At 42.8% G+C, this 16,026-nt stretch overlaps 1 long non-coding RNA gene across 1 annotated transcript in view; it reads left to right on the top strand.

Moving 5' to 3' along the window:
* The window catches only part of LOC138986342 (uncharacterized), a 32,416-nt gene that overhangs the window by 3,826 nt on the left and 12,564 nt on the right, over positions 1-16,026 (top strand). The window contains exons 2-5 of the long non-coding RNA XR_011463175.1: positions 145-259; positions 3,182-3,257; positions 3,857-3,880; positions 4,343-4,420. This is a non-coding gene — a long non-coding RNA (uncharacterized lncRNA). The remainder of the gene's footprint in view (positions 1-144; positions 260-3,181; positions 3,258-3,856; positions 3,881-4,342; positions 4,421-16,026) is intronic.

The following is a 16,026-nucleotide window of genomic DNA, read 5'->3' as shown; positions in this document are numbered from 1 at the left end:
ATTTTCCACAATGAACAAATATACATTGCTTTTGTAAAAATAAAAGATTCTTCCTAATTTAAAGCATAATCTGTCTTCATGGTGCTTACCTGCTAGTGCCCCTTTAAGTATTAATATTGCCAAATCTGTCATTTTTTTTCCTAGGGAAACACAAGTAAGAATGGAGGGTGCTCTTCTCCCCAGAAGCTAACAAAGGGTCAGTCTTTCTCTGTGAAATGGCTGTAGAATATAAACGGAGGCTCCTGGCATTTCCCTACTGGTAAGTAGAGCTTTCTTATACCCTGGGCTTTAAAATGGGGTGGGATTCTGTAGGATGGCTGGCATTAAAAAAGAAAGCCTAGCAAGGCCAAGGTTGACTATGTTCAGCTAAGCACCATGCCTAATCTGATAGTGGATACAGGTTTATCTCCTCCAGTGATGGACACATCAGGATACTGAAGCCAGATGTGATCAAGCATTTAAATCATGTAACTCCTACTCCTTTTATTCTAGGCCAGGGATCCATAGACCCTGACAGCTATTTTTGTAAATAAAGTCTTACTGCAACACTTTACATATTGTCTATCACTGCTTTTGCCTCGCCATGCTAGAGTTGAGTAGTTGTGACAGATGTAAGTATATGACCCACAAAATAAAAAAAATTACCATCTGGCCCTTTAAAAAAGAACAAGTTTATGGATCTCTGTTCTAGGCTCACAAGAAAACTGTCTTAGTAGGTGAGCCTGTGGGGGAGAGAATGCCCATTTTACAGTTAAATTAATAAATTGATGTTCTAATTTATAAACTTCATTCTCTTCTAAGCTTTATTAGCATGTGTCAGTATTCCCAGTTTCAGATGACTCTAGATTACTCTTTAGATTGGATTTCTTTTTTTTTCAAATTGAAATATAGTTGACATGAAATATTATGTTAGTTTCAGTTGTACTATATAGTGATTTGATATTTGCATGCCTTACAAAATGATTGCCCTGGTTAAGTCTAGGAACCATCTGTTCCCATACAGTTATTATGTGTTATGAACCATATTCCTTATACTGTATATTACATTCATGTGACTTACTTATTTTATAACTGGAGGTTTGCACCTCTTTATTCCCTTCATCTATTTTGCTCCCACCGCCCTCCTTCCCTCTGGTAGCTACCCATTTATTTTCTGTATCTGTGAATCTGCTTTCATTTTGTTTGTTTTTTAAGATTCTATGTATGAGTGAGAGCTCACAGTATTTGTCTTTCTCTGTCTGACTTATTTCACTTAGCATAATATTCTCCAGGCTCATCCACATTGCTGCAAATGGGAGAACTTTTATGGCTGAGTATGCTCCATCGTGTGTGTGTGTGTGTGTGTGTGTGCGTGTATAGCACATCTACTTTAGCCATTCATGTATCAACGGACCCTTTAGCTTGCTTCCATACCTTTGCTTTTGTTTTAATAAATAGTGCTGCAGTGAAAATTGGGGTGTGTGTATCTTTTCCAATTAGTGTTTTTGTTTTCTTCATATCAATACTCAGAAGTCAATTCCTGGGCCATATGGCAGTTCTACTGGTAATTTTTTAGGTACATTCCACAAAATGCTTATTCATTACAAAGGGCAACCTAGTAACTTCACTGTGGAGAAACCTGGCAGACACCACCTTAACCAAATGATCAATTAAGATTAATAGTTATGGAACAAACTGATACCATATGCCTCTTGATAGGATGCACTGAAAAGGACACAGTGTCACATCTCTAGTATTCTTGCCAAAACAAATCGTCTAAATTGAGTCATGAAGAACCATCAGAGAAACCCAAAATTGAAACAGCCAGTATTTTTCAAAAGTGTCATGGTAATGAAAGACCAAAAAACAAACAAACAAAAAGACTAGGGAACTATGCCAGGTTAAAGGAGCTGAAAGGGACAGGTGTGATCCTAGACCAGGAAAAGGACATTGTTGGGGCAATTGAAGGAAACTGAATACAGTCTATTGATTCGATAATTGTGTTGTATGAATGTTAATTTCTTGATCTATATTAATAGTATTATTTTATGATTATGGCAGATGTTAACATTTGGAGAATCTGGGTGAAAGATATGTGAGGATTCTTGGGGCTATTTTGCAGCTGTTTTTTGTTTTCTGTAGTTTCAAAATGAAAAGGTGAAAGTGACATGGGAGTCATTTACCACAGCCCCAAATAGCCATAGGTGATCTGACTGCAATCTGCAGTTTGGCTTATAGGGGAACCAGAGTATAAGTGGGGGATCAGTCAGGAGACAGTCGCAGTAGACCAGGAGAAAGATGATGATGGCTCAGACAAGGGGATGGCAGTGGAGATCGAGATGGGTGGATGGATTCAGGATACTTGTTGGCATCTCCACCAGAAGGACATTGAGTAGGAAGGAATAGAAGGGAGAACCATCTCCTCTGAAAAGCATGTTCTCTGGGCATTATCTTCAGATAAAATATAGAGCAGAAGAGACCCTGCATGTCCATATGGGTTCTTTTTGTTGTTGTTAGTTTTCTGGATTCTAAATTCTTGAGTATGGAAACTATATTTTATCTTTTTTTCCTCTATGGTTTTCAGTAGTGTTCCTCTCATCCAAGGGAAAACTAGGAAAGAAGCTTTCTTTGGTTCCCTCCTGTGTTTGCTTCTGCCAAGGACTTTTCTCTTGAGAATCCCTCTCTGCTCTTTTTTTAAACTTAGGACTATATCTTTTTTGTCAGTGATTTTATTTATTTATTTATGGGTGTGCTGGGTCTTAGTTGCTGCTTTTCTGTAGTTGCAGTGAGGTGCTGGCTACTCTAGTTGTGGTGCGGGGGCTTCTCATTGCGGTGGCTTCTCTTGTTGCGGACCTTGGGCTCTAGGGCACGCAGGCTTCACTAGTTGCGGCTCCTGGGCTCTAGAGCCCAGGCTCAGTACTTGTGGCGTACAGGCTTAGCTGGTCTATGGCATGTAGGGTCTTCCTGGACTAGGGATCGAGCCCGTGCCTCCTCCATTGGCAGGCGGAGTCTTTACCACCGAGCCACCAGGGAAACCCTCTCTCTGCTTTTATTATGAAAGGGTTTGAATTCTGTGTTCTCACTCAAATTGTGACCTTTACAGAGCCCCATTGGTTAGTTTGGGTTTCCCTGTGATGTGCCTTTCTCTACATTTAGGTCTTTACCTGGAATACACTCAATAAAATTTTATCTGTTTTGCAAGGCTCAGTTCAAGAACCACCCACTCTGAGTTGTCTTCCTGGATTTTCTCAGCCCAAAGTAATCCTTCTTTTTCTGAGGTAAGTCATAAATCTTGTTGTTGTTCAGTTGCTAAGTTGTGTCCAACTCTTTGTGACCCCATGGACTGCAGCATGCCAGGCCTCCCTGTTCATCACCATCTCTTGGAGTTTGCCCAAGTTCATGTCCATTAAATCGGTGATGCCATCCAACCATTTCATCCTCTGTCACCCCCTTCTCCTCCTGCCCTCAATCTTCCCCAGCATCAGGGTCTTTTCCAGTGAGTCAGCTCTTTATATCAGGTGGCCAAAGTATTAGAGCTTCAGCTTGAGCATGAGTCCTTCCAATGAATATTGAGGGTTGATTTCCTTTAGGATTGACTGAATTGATCTCCTTGCTGTCCAAGGGATTCTCATAGCTCTTAGTTTATTTGTTTTATTTAGACCCCATTCACTTTTTTACAGTCATACTCACTGCTTTGTGCTTATTTGGCTTTGTTTTGGGCCATGCCGCAGCATGTGGGATCTTAGTTCCCCTGCCAGGGAAGTCCCTGTACTTGTTCATATTCATGACTTATATCCTCTACCTGATTTTAAATTCCTTAAGGGAAGGTACTTAGGTTGTTCAACTTTAAATGAATAATTTTCTTTCTCATCATCAGGTACAAAAGAGGTTCAACAGTGAGGTAAGTTGATAAGTTCCCCAGTGTACTTGGAATCTAATCTTTAGTTTCTCTTGTTTCTAGTGAGGACTTTTCCTGTGAAAATACTAGAGTCATTTCCTTTGTCCCCAGCAATCTCCTTTGTAACTTAAAGCCTGTTTTCTATGATTTTCTTTGCCATGGTGTTGATGGAACTGCTTCCACCAGGGGGAGCTCCTTACTATATCTAGGTTAATTTCTTTTTCTTTAGAGGCAAAAGAAAGGAGACTTCATCAGGCAAAATATTGAAGCAATGGGAATACAAACAATAGGAAGTAGGAACTTGGGACTTGGGACTTGATTTGGTTCCAGCACCAGTTGGCCCAAATACCATTTCATTTGTCATATTGGGTCTCAGTATGATTCTGGCCCATGTGTAAAGATTTCCCTCTCCCCAGTCATTTATTTCATCTACAGATATATAATAATCATGTACTTTCTGTCAAGTATTGTAGATGCTGAGCTTCATCTGTGAGCAAAACCTACCAAGTCTCTGACCACATGAAATTCATGAGGTGGACGCAGGTGGGTAACAGATAATATGTAAGATAGATAGATACAATGTGTAGTATATTAGATGGCGATGAGTGCTAAAGGAGAAAGACAATGCAAGGTCTAATAGGCCATTGTAAGAACTTTGATTTTTACTATAAATGACATGGGAAGCATTGGGGAATTTTGAGTGGGAATGGTATGATCTGACACGTTTTAAAAGGATCACTATTGTTTTCTGTATAATACACTATATCTAAGAGAATAAGCTTGGGCCACACTGGTAACAGTGAAATTTGGGAGAACTTGTTGGATTTGGGGGTGCATCTTGAAGTTGGATTTGCTGACAGATTAGATGTGGGATGTGAAAGAGGAATCAAGGAAAACAGAGTCACCATGTTGCATAGCACCAATAGCATTGCCTAAAATGTGGCTGGTGCTCTCTGGAGTGACACAACACAGTGTTTCTGTTTGAGACAATGCCAAGGTTTTCATCCTGAGTAGCTGAAATGATGGAGTTAGCACTAACTGCAGTGGTAAAGACTGTGGGAAAAACAGGATAAAAGAAGTTAAATTGAGGATGTGTTGAATTTGAGACGCCAGTCAGACATCTAAGTGGGGTTGATGAGTGAGCTGTAGGGTACAGGAACATGGCACTCACAGGCGTGGTTAGGGCAGGAGGTAAATGTTATGAAGTCACAGATGTCCAGATAGTATTTCAAGCTCTGAGACGGATGAAATCTCCAGGAGTGAGGATAGTTAAGAGGAGGGGACCACGGACCCTGCCTTGGGGCACTCTGCCAGCCAGAGATTAGGAAGATGATGAGGAACTAGCAAAGGAGACTGACAAGGAGTGGCCAGTAAGGTGGAAGGAAAACCAGAAGAATGTGGTGCAGCCGAAGCCTCGTGAAGAAGGTGCTTCCAGGAAGAGGGGATGATCAACTGTGATAAGTGCTTCTGGTTGGCCAGGCAAGGTGAGGGCCCAGAATGTTCGATGGACTCTCGCAACATAGAGGCCCCTAGTGACCTGGATAAAAGCCTTTTCAGTGGACAAAAGCTTGATGGGAGTGGGGCCAAGAGAGAAGGGAAGGAGAAAAATTGTACATGGGGAATATAGACAAATATTTTGAAGAATTTTGCTGTCAAGAATAGGAGAGAGATGAGGCAGGAACTGGAATGGTGTGTGGGAGGATCAAGAGAAAGTATCAGAATAGGAGAAAATAGAGTCGAGAAATAAACCCACACACCTATGGTCAATTAATCTACAACAAAGGAGGCAAGAAAATATGCTGGGGAAAAGCAGTTTCTTCAGCAAGTGGTGCTGGGAAAGCTGGCCAGCTACATGCAGAACAATGACGTCAGAACATACCTTCACACCATAGACAAAAATAAACTCACGGTGGGAAGAATAATGGAATGTTTGCCCCAGGAGTACTCACCAGTCATCGGAGTTCACTAGTCCTTGGTCACATACGTTTCTGGTAATTCTCAGAGAAGCAAGGTGTTGAGGGAGGGGAAATTGCCAGCAGGTTTGACTAGAACAAACTCCAAGGAAACCCGTGGACAGCCTTTAATAAAACTGGACCCAGAACCTCCACAGTTAGGAAAGGGGAGAGTACCTCCACGTGTGGAAGCAAACAGTTGGGGTCATGAGCTATAGCCAGCCCCCTAGTCTACTGGGTGATTCTAGCCTCCTGTGCCCACTTTGGTGGATCTGGCCTCCATTATACTGAAGACAGCCTGTACATCTACCTCCAGAAACATTATCTATTATTATTTACAGAAGGGAGAGGGAAATAAATTCTTGTAGATGCTGTGAACATGACAAAACCCCAGGTGGGGTGTGAAGCAAGTAGGAAAACTGACATAAAATTTAAGGTCACAGTACCACAGTACCACTAATGCCTTTGACTGTGTGGATCACAATAAACTGTGGAAAATTCTTCAAGAGATGGGAATACCAGACCACCTGACCTGGATCCTGAGAAATCTGTATGCAGGTCAGGAAGTAACACTTAGAACTGGACATGGAACAACAGACTGGTTCCAAATAGGGAAAGGAGTATGTCAAGGATGTATATTGTCACCCTGCTTATTTAACTTATATGCAGTGTACATCATGCAATATGCCAGGCTGGATGAAGCACAAGCTGGAATCAAGATTTCTGGGAGAAATAGCAATAACCTCAGATACACAGATGATATTACCATTATGGCAGAAAGCAAAGAAGAACTAAAGAGCTTCTTGATGAAAGTGAAAGAAGAGAGTGAAAAAGTTGGCTTAAAATTCAGCATTCAGAAAACTAAGATCATGGCATCCAGTCCCATCAGATCAGATCAGATCAGATCAGTCGCTCAGTCGTGTCCGACTCTTTGCGACCCCATGAATTGCAGCACACCAGGCCTCCCTGTCCATCACCAACTCCCGGAGTTCACTCAGACTCACGTCCATTGAGTCAGCAATGCCATCCAGCCATCTCATCCTCTGTCGTCCCCTTCTCCTCCTGCCCCCAATCCTTGCCAGCATCAGAGTCTTTTCCAATGAGTCAACTCTTCACATGAGGTGGCCAAAGTACTGGAGTTTCAGCTTTAGCACCATTCCTTCCAAAGAAATCCCAGGGCTGATCTCCTTCAGAATGGACTGGTTGGATCTCCATGCAGTCCAAGGGACTCTCAAGAGTCTTCTCCAAAACCACAGTTCAAAAGCATCAATTCTTCGGCACTCAGCCTTCTTCACAGTCCAACTCTCACATCCATACATGACCACAGGAAAAACCATAGCCTTGACTAGAAGAACCTTTGTTGGCAAAGTAATGTCTCTGCTTTTGAATATGCTATCTAGGTTGGTCATAACTTTCCTTCCAAGGAGTCAGTGTCTTTTAATTTCATGACTGCAATCACCATCTGCAGTGATTTTGGAGCCCAGAAAAATAAAGTCTGACACCGTTTCCACTGTTTCCCCATCTATTTCCCATGAAGTGATGGGACCAGATGCCATGATCTTCGTTTTCTGAATGTTGAGCTTTAAGCCAACTTTTTCACTCTCCACTTTCACTTTCATCAAGACGCTTTTGAGTTCCTCTTCACTTTCTGCCATCCCATCACTTGATGGCAAATAGATGGGGAAACAGTGGAAACAGTGAGAGACTTTACTTTCTTGGGCTCCAAAATCACTGCAGATGGTGACTACAGCCATGAAATTAAAAGATGCTTGCTCCTTGGAAGAAAAGCTATGACCAACCTAGACAGCATATTAAAAAGCAGAGACATTACTTTGCCAACAAAGGTCCATCTAGTCAAAGCTATGGTTTTTCCAGTGGTCATGTGTGGATGTGAGAGTTGAACTATAAAAAAAGCTGAGCACCAAAGAATTGATGCTTTTGAACTGTGGTGCTGGAGAAGACTCTTGAGAGTCCCTTAGACTGCAAACAGATCCAACCAGTCCATCCTAAAGGAGATCAGTCCTGAATATTCATTGGAAGGACTGATGCTGAAACTGAAACTCCAACACTTTGGTCACCTGATGTGAAGAACCAACTCATCAGGAAAAGACACTGATACTGGGAAAGATTGAAGGTGGGAGGAGAAGGGAATGACAGAGGATGAGATGGTTGGATGGCATCACCGACTTGATGGACATGAGTTTGAGTAGGCTCCAGGAGTTGGTGATGGACAGAGAAGCCTGGCGTGCTGCAATCCACGGGGTCACAAAGAGTCAGACACGACTGAACAACTGAACTGAACTGACCACTAATGATGTCCTTATTCCCTGGGCAGAAGTGGGCTTCACAGCAGAACCCCCTGTCTAGCTGGGCTCAAGTCTTAGCTGTGTGTACTAGGAGCGATGGCTTTGAGAACACATACAAGTTTCACTGATCACCAGTCACCATGTTCTTTTTTCGTATTTGAACTTGTTTCCATGTCTCATGTCTTCAAGGCCCAGCTCAAGTGTCACTTATTCTGCAGAACCTTCTGTGAGCCCCATCTCAGACAAAATGCATCATTTCCTTCCCTGAGTTTCCAGACCACTTTTTCTCTTTCTCTCTTCTCACACCTGTAACACTGAGGTGTGTCTGCCTGTGAATGCAAGAGATGGCAGAGTACAGTGGATAAGAACACAGGCTTTGGAGCAAGGATGCTTGGGTTTATATAAATAATATATATATATAATATAATATATAACAACATATAATTATAATGATATAATATATATAATATTATATATATATATATATATATATATATTTTGGCTGTACCAAGTCTAAGTTGCAGCACATGAGATCTTTAGTTGTGGCATGTGGGATCTAGTTTCTTGACCAGGGATCAAACCCAGGCCCCCTGCATTGGGAGCATTGAGTCTTAGCCACTGGACCACCGGGGAAGTCCTGGCTGCATCTCCTTGTGCCTCAGTTTCTCCTCTGTCTCATCCAAATAGAATAGTAGTAAGATGAAAGCAATGAATACATGTGAAGTACTTAGAACAGTGCCCAGCATGTAGTAAGTGCTCAATAAGCTTTAAAAAATATTTTTATGGGAGTAGAGTTGATTTACAACGTGGTGGTACTTTCAGGTGTACAGCAGTATAAGCTTTTGTTATTTGTCTCTCTTCTCCTTGAGGAATAAGACCACGCCCTCTTGTTAGCACTGAGCTTGGCACAGAGTACTAGGTGCTTAATACATATTTGTGTGACTCAACAGGTTTCTAAATCAAATTCAAGTTCGTGTTTAACAGTTTCATATGTGTATGGCCCTTTCATCAGCTCACTTATTTATTGCTGTGTTCCACAATGTGTAGTGGTTAAGAATGAAGGTTCTAGAACCTGATGCCTTGGTCTGTGTTGTTGCTTAGTAACTTACTAGCTTGTTAGCCTCAGCTTCCTCATCTGGAAAATGAGAAAAAAATATAGGAAGTTAAACGGTTACTAAACATTCAAATGTTAACTATATCTATTTCTAATCTTATTAATTAAGTGACTTAATATATACCTCTAATGTTCTATGGACTGTGTTGGACAACAGAGATGCAGAAATGAGTAAGGCTTGGTTCCTGCTCTAAGAGAACCCCTCTGCTGGGGAAGGCAGCAAGTCAGTAGGTATAGAGCCTAGCAGAGGAAGGGAGCAACTTTTTGAGAGGGACCAGTGAGGGGAAAAGGGAGGGTCATAAGGTTTTTTTAGGGTTTTCCCTGGTGGCTCAGTGGTACAGAATCTGCCTGCAATGCAGGAGATGCAGGAGACCTGGATTTGATCCCTGGGTCGGGAAGATCCTCTGGAGTAGGAAATGGCAACAAACTCCAGTATTCTTGCCTGGAGAATCCCGTGGACAGAGGAGCCTAATGGGCTGCAGTCCATAGGGTAGCAAAGAGTCAGGCATGATGAGCCACTGAGGACCCATGCAAGGCTTTTTGGAGCAGATACATCCTGAGCTTTGAAATCTGTGGGTTGCGGATCCTGGAATAAGAAAGTCAAATAGGTATCAAAATCCTTTTTGTGGTTCATTGGAAATGAGTTTTAGAACAGACGTCTCCCACTGATTTCCTGAATAAGACCCCTTTATGAGAGGTCCCACCCTCTATTTTGAAACCGAGAGAAACTGTTCTGGGCCAACAACAACGCATCATCAGTCCAACCTAAGTGCACCAAAAATGGTTTTAAACAGTTTTCCTTCAGCAAAACTCCTCTTTCCTTTTGTCATTAAGCCAGAGGGCCCACATGAGCAGAGGAGCACATCCCACAGGCCTCTGGCCTGCCTTCATCCTCCCTCCCAGTGGATTTTCTGAAAAGGTTGGCACTCTCTTCCCTTCGTCACCCCCACCATCAGGTGACAGGCAAAGCAGAGAGACATGTTTCCTAAGAAAAGGCCAGGACCCTTTTCTCACTCCCACCTCTCATAGAGATCTCTCCAAGATGGTGGGATGGGGCTATATTAACATTTTTGAGATCAAGGACAGGGTAGGGGTAGATGAAAATGTTGGTCTTTTCTCTTAGAAAACCAATAAAGCCAGTGACGCTTGTCTATATTCCCCAAGTAGTTCATAAGAACAATAGAATTCAAAGTTCCTGGTGTTCCTCTGGAGCTGATTTTGGCAAGTGATAAGCAGCTTGTAAAAGGGCTTATTATTGAGTGGAGCTTTGGCTGCCTGACTTTTAAGGTTGGTTATTTATTTTGCATGTTGTATAACAGGAGCATTGGGCAATGCTCAGAAGAGGCCTTCTGGGTCAGGGAGTAAGGGCTGCTCTGTCTCCTCCTGCCAGAAGCAGATTCCAGCGCGGAGTGCGAACCTAAGCCATGGCTTTCCTGCAACCCCTAACCACCAGACAGGCCTTCTCCTTAGGGGTTGAACATTTCCATCAAGTCCCAGCCCCAGAAAAATAGATGTGTGTGTAATTTCTCCAACTCACACTGATAACGTGACCTGCATTTGAAAGACCTGTTTTTAAAGACACACTGTGGTCATTTGCAACAGACAGTCATATATAGGGTCCCTGGCATCTCAGTAGGTAGATGCTCTGAAATGTAGGACTTTGAAGAGTGCCCAGCCCAAATTGTCCCCAGTCCTTTTGGTTCTAACGTTAAAGCACGTACCTCCTATCTCCTGCTGGTCTTAACTGGCTCCCTGAGAAACATACAGACATTTTAGAGACAGTGAATGAGGGAAGTTCTTCTTTCTCCTATTCTAAACTTTAGGAAACTGAGCCAAGGCTCTCAAGAACCTGCGATGGTCTTGATAGAGAAAAACTTAGTTGTGGCTCTTTTTTTTTTTTTTCACTTTTCTCTTGTTTGATTTTTATGGCAACCTGAATTTATGAGGATGTTGTGTTTATAGAGGCTATAAGCCAGCGTTTGTGTCTGGTCATATTAGTACATTGGGAGACAGCAGGAGATTATAGGTGCCTGGGCAGAGGTTTCATGAGCTATTGAACGAGTTGTAGATGCTTTATGATATTTAGAAGACACATGTCTTGGGAGAGGCAGCCTTTACACTTGAAGTTACTGTTTCAGGATGGACCCTCCTTTCTCAGAGACAAGGTTTTGTTGAAGAAAGTCTTGGAAAACATGTGAGAAACAGTCATCCTCATAGAGTTTATGAGTGTGACTAGGTTAATTTCGTGCACTAAAGTCTCAAGCATCGGGGATGGCCCAATGCTTTGTCTCCTATATTAGTCAGGATAAGCTAGATTCTGCAGGGACTCCTGCTCAGTCGTTCAGTCATATCTGACTCTTTGCAACCCCATGGAGTGTAGCCCACCAGGCTCTTCTATCCATGGGATTCTCCAAGCAAGAATACTGGAGTGGGTGGTCATGTCCTGCTCCAGGGCATCTTCCCAACCTGGGGATCAAACCCAAATCTCCTGTATCTCCTGCATTGGTAGGCGGACTCTTTACCACTGAGCCACCTGGGAAGCCCCAGACTCTGATGCAGTAACAAATAAGGAACGCATATGTCGCTCACATAAATAAGACTTGATGCAGAATGGTTGGCTCTCTTTAATCTTGTAGTAGTGCCATCTGGCACACATGACCTCCAAGGGCACTGTGGCAGAGGAAAAGACAGCTGGAAGCCCACAGGCCTTCATTGCCTCACCCTGGCATTGACACATCACTTCTGCACATATTTCAGTGGCAAGAACTTATCACTTTGCCCGGTCTAGTGGCAGGGTCATGTAGAAGCATACCTGGTCTATCTGGTGGCTGTGAAGAGTCTCTCCTATATCCTCTGGGGACCAGCTGACCCTTAACTTGCCACCACACTCTCAGGGAATGTATGAGTGATGTTGATTTCCTAATTCTGCAAACACCAAACCAGCTCTCCAACCTGAGAGACAGCGCTAGTTGTAGCTAACGAGAGGACACAGGACAGGCAGTGCTTACCTGTTTGTCAGCTGCAATCCTTTGCCTTGTCCTCCCTCATCGCTCACATCCTCATTCTGCTTCTGTCTCAAGACTCACACTCATGTAAATGTAAGAATGGCTCCCAGCTTAGACACCTTTGCCACTCTGGTTCCAGGATCCAGGTCTGACTGGAGCTGTGGGAGTATTAAGTGAGAAAGTGGAAGAGCTGCTCTTTCCAAAGTTCTCACAAGGCTGGGCAGGCAGTCCCTGTCTCTAGTGGTCCTCAGGCCCCAGAGTTGAGGCACCATAAATTAATCTACAGCAAACCCTCTGACGAGATTGAGGGAGCAGAGTTCCCCAGTGTCCACGAGTATCACTGAGAGACAGGACTTACTCCCCTCCCAATGCCGAGTTCTCTTTAGTTATGGTGGCCCTTCTCCCAGGAGGAGGATGACCAATGGAGCCATTTCCAGATTTCTCTCTGGAGGTGAAGACCAAATTCCCAGAAGGGACCTGAGAGTTAAAAAGTGGTTGGCTGCTCCTGACCTGACTTATCGTGTGTAGCTGAACCATAACCACTAGAGTATATTAGAGTGTGTGTGTGTGTGTAAAAATCAATCCTGTGGTGCTTGGGGACTTTGGTTGCCCAGCCCTTGGAACAATTTGCTTCTTTTTGTTGTTGTTTTCCCTTGGAATCTCAGGTGCAAGCAAACTAAGGAAATAATTGAGTCTTCTGGCTTTTAGTGTCTTCCAGAGGATAGGGGTGGCTGGGGTCAGTGTAGACCAATCCAAGGAGTGTATATTTGCCAGAGTTGCTGCCCATCTTCCTTGTTTCTGGCATGTGTATCTCTCTGCAAGATGAGCCCTGGATTGTTTCTGGCATGTGTATCTCTCTGCAAGATGAGCCCTGGACCCGATGTAAGTTATCCACAGGGTAGCTGGGTGGCTGATGACCTGGTTGGCTTCGAAGGGTAGGAGGGTCAGCAATGTAATGAGGTAGGGGTTAGCATGGCTGTATCTGAAAGAGAGTCATGATGATGAGTTTTTCCTTTCTCTCCTTTGACTTCATTGTGATATTCTGTGTGGGTCCTGTTAGCTTGAATCTGGGCGAGACTCATCCAAATAGTTCTTAGATACAAATCACATCCCTTTACCTTCTCGAGTCACTGCCAAGCTCATTATGGTTAAAAGATTTCTAAGACGAGGTACAGCACTCACCTCGGTTAGAGTCTACCATTTAAATGTATTTCATACATATGAGCATTATGTCCTTTATAGTATGTTTTTCATTGTTTCACAGTTATTCCAGATTGAACCACTTTTTAAAATGTCTTTGTTTTCTTTATTGGGAAAACATCATTCAATGGTGGTTGTTTATGTTCCTCTCTTTCTTTCCCAGTAACAAAATTTTAATTCTTCACTTTGACATTTTCATGTCTTCCTCTTTGTGTTTCATATTCCTGCTGTTAATTGCCGCTCTCCTCACTAAGTTTTCTCCCCCTTCCCAACATTGAAACCTAAGCCTTCTTCTCTTTTCCATGTCTTCAGTTTGAGATGTTGTGTATGAATTCTAGTAAAACTTTTTTTTTTTAAGTGATCAAAGATATTTAACTTTGAGCCAGTTAGAATCTCACTGACTTATGTGATCTTTCTAAGGACTTCAAAGTAATTCACCTTAAAAACTAAAATAGTCCATTGTAGTACTGTGTTTATCATCTCTATCTGGGAACTAGGTAGGGGCACATTTTATCCCTTCTGTCTTCCCTTTTGTTGTTGTTAGTTTTTTTTTTTTTTTTTTTAACGTGTTTAATACTATGTTCAATGAACATAGCATCATTAAATGCTAAGACTGTCTATTTATCCTTGTGGGGTCTTAGTTAAGGCATGTGGGATCTTTGATCTTCACTGCAGCATGCTAGATGCAGGATCATTATTTGTGGCATGCAAACTCTTAGACGAAGCATGTGGGATCTAGTTCCCTGACCAGGGATCAAACCTGGGCCCCCTGCGTTTGGAGTACAGAGTCTTAGCCACTGGACCACCATGGAAGTCCCTTCCTTCTCTCTCAAGAATGGTCAAATCAAGGTGCAGAGGTGATAACTTTTCCGTTGTCATCATCCTGATTGTTGTTTGATGTCCAGGCCAAAGTAAGAAATTGCTAGCCTATGGATTCTGCATTATTCCCTCCATTGTAAGCTAAAAATGATGCTAGGACAGGCTGAGGGAGACTGCTTTCCATCATGTGTGGATTAATGGTCTGGCAGAGGCAGGACTCTGGATTTAGAGGCCCCCAGAAGATAGGGACCCCAGCATCTAGGCAATCCTACTTTCATATTTTGTGCGTAGCTGGGTCTTCGGGGCCTGACCCAGCACTCCCAGCAGAATCCTGTGGTCATACTTTTATACATAGAATGTGGACACAGTGGGGGTTTAGCTGTCAATAATATTATAAACAGTAGAAAATTTCAAGTGTTGCTTCTTAAAGTAACAAGTGATGGCTGAGGGTGCAAGGGAGAATGACCTTCTCGGCAGCTTATCAAACGAAGTGTCAAGTGTGAAATGGTTTCTAAATTGTAAAAGTATGAAACACATGATGGCCATTGGTATTGCATTATAAATTGCATGAGTTGCTTTTCTGCCAAGATTTTAAAGAAGGACATCAAAGATCTCAAGTATTGCTGTAGTTCAGTTCAGTTCAGTTCAGTCGCTCAGTCATGTCCGACTCTTTGCGACTGCACGGACCGCAGCACACCAGGCCTCCCTGTCCATCACCAACTCCCAGAGTTTACCCAAACTCATGTCCATTGAGTCGGTGATGCCATCCAGCCATCTCATCCTCTGTCGTCCCCTTCTCCTCCTGCCCTCAATCTTTCCCAGCATCAGGGTCTTTTCCAGTGAGTCAGCTCTTTGCATCAGGTGGCCATCTGCAGTGATTTTGGAGCCCCAAAAAATAAAGTCAGCCACTGTTTCCACTGTTTCCCCATCTATTTGCCATGAAGTGATGGGACCAGATGCCATGATCTTCGTTTTCTGAATGTTAGCTTTAAGCCAAGTTTTTCACTGTCCTCTTTCACTTTCATCAAGAGGCTCTTCAGTTCTTCACTTTCTGCCATAAGGGTGGTGTCATCTGCATATCTGAGATTATTGATATTTCTCCTGGCAATCTTGATTCCAGATTGTGCTTCATCCAGTCCAGCGTTTCTCATGATGTACTCTGCGTGTAAGTTAAATAAGCAGGGTGACAATATACAGCCTTGACGTACTCCTTTTCCTATTTGGAACCAGTCTGTTTTTCCATGTCCAGTTCTAACTGTTGCTTCCTGACCTGCATACAGATTTCTCAAGAGGCAGGTTAAGAAACTTCAAAATTCACTTTGCTTACCTTCTGATTAGGGCATTTTTGTTTTGCTTGAACGTAGAGCCCATGGCTGAGTTATTTTTTCTCCAGCTTCACTGAGGTATAATTGTATGCCAAAAACTGCAAATAATTAATATATATAATCTGGTGAGTTTGGACACATGAATGGACCTAGAAAACATTAGGCTAAGTAAGATAAGTCAGTCACAGAAGGACAAATACGACATGAGATTCCTCTTAGATGAGACCTCTAAAATAGTCAAAAGTAAGGATGGTGGTTGCCAGGAGGTGGGAAGATGGGGGTATGGGGGAGGGGGTGGTATTCAGTGGATAGAAAGTTACAGCTATACAGTATGAGGACGTTCCAGAGACCTGAATTACAAATAGTGTTTACAGTTAACAATAAGGTTCAGTTCAGTTCAGTTCAGTTCAGTTGCTCAGTCGTGTCTG

Source organism: Bos mutus, chromosome X (assembly GCF_027580195.1).
Source record: "Bos mutus isolate GX-2022 chromosome X, NWIPB_WYAK_1.1, whole genome shotgun sequence".
In the NCBI taxonomy this organism is placed as follows: domain Eukaryota; kingdom Metazoa; phylum Chordata; class Mammalia; order Artiodactyla; family Bovidae; genus Bos; species Bos mutus.
Note: the sequence above shows the minus strand (reverse complement) of the source record. Positions and strands in the feature narration are given on the sequence as shown.